The following is a 930-nucleotide window of genomic DNA, read 5'->3' on the forward strand; positions in this document are numbered from 1 at the left end:
AATGCTGAGTCCTTTTAGCAAAAAACTCCTTTCCCAAACATTTCTCTGACCGAAACTTCACAAAACAAAAATTATGCATTTAAAGTCATTACACCCGAATCTTCGCGCACCCGAATCTTCTCAATCAGATGCCGCTAGTTGTGCCGAATGAATGCATGTCCCTTTGCAATATTCAGCTTCGAGGCACATTACAAATGTGCCACTAAGTTATTGAATAACAGAATAATGGAATGGTTACAGCACGGAAGAATGCCATTCAGCCCATCGAGCCCATGCCTTCTCTCAAGAAGTCCCACATCCGCGTCATTTACCAGCAGCTGTGCATTATTTTCCTTCAGATACTGATCCAACTCCCTTTGGAAAGATAAGATTGAGTCTGCCTCCGCCGCCTTTAAAGCAGTGTATTCCAGATTCTAACCACTTGCTGCGAGATGGCCACCTCCTGGTCCTATGTATAAAGTCCGAGAAAAACGGGATCAATTCCTACCACACTCACAACCTTGCTAAATATAGCAACTTCATTCTGTTCGCGCAATGCAAGCTCCTGATATGCAGGGCAGCTGTTGAGGTTAAAGCTCTGTTTAGGTTCCCGACATTTATTCTGTCGCACCGTTTCCGTACTGTAGTGGTTATCAAGTTTGCCTTGCACGCAAAAAGTCCCCGGTTCGAAACCGGGCGGAAGCATTTCGCAAACCTGTTCAATTATTGATTAGAAAAAATTGAATAATTCATATTAATGGTTCAATATTAACAGAGTGCAGTGCCTCACGACGATGTTGCATTTGCTGATTTTGTGTACCGTTCTGTACAAACTCAAACTCTACACAGTGTCTCTCAGTCCCTCTCGTTTCCAGCCCTGAAGGGGATAAACACATCTGAAAGCTGCACATTCCATTCACTCAGTTGAGCTGTGGGAGACTATTAAAGGAT

General features: G+C 43.5%; 1 non-coding gene across 1 annotated transcript; it reads left to right on the forward strand.

The window, feature by feature from the left end:
* The first annotated feature begins 611 nt into the window (after positions 1–611).
* trnaa-ugc (transfer RNA alanine (anticodon UGC)) lies at positions 612–684 on the forward strand. The gene has a single exon. It is a non-coding gene; the product is annotated as a tRNA-Ala (tRNA).
* The last annotated feature ends 246 nt before the right edge of the window (positions 685–930 follow it).

This window comes from Pristiophorus japonicus, unplaced genomic scaffold (assembly GCF_044704955.1).
Source record: "Pristiophorus japonicus isolate sPriJap1 unplaced genomic scaffold, sPriJap1.hap1 HAP1_SCAFFOLD_104, whole genome shotgun sequence".
Taxonomy (NCBI): Eukaryota; Metazoa; Chordata; class Chondrichthyes; family Pristiophoridae; genus Pristiophorus; species Pristiophorus japonicus.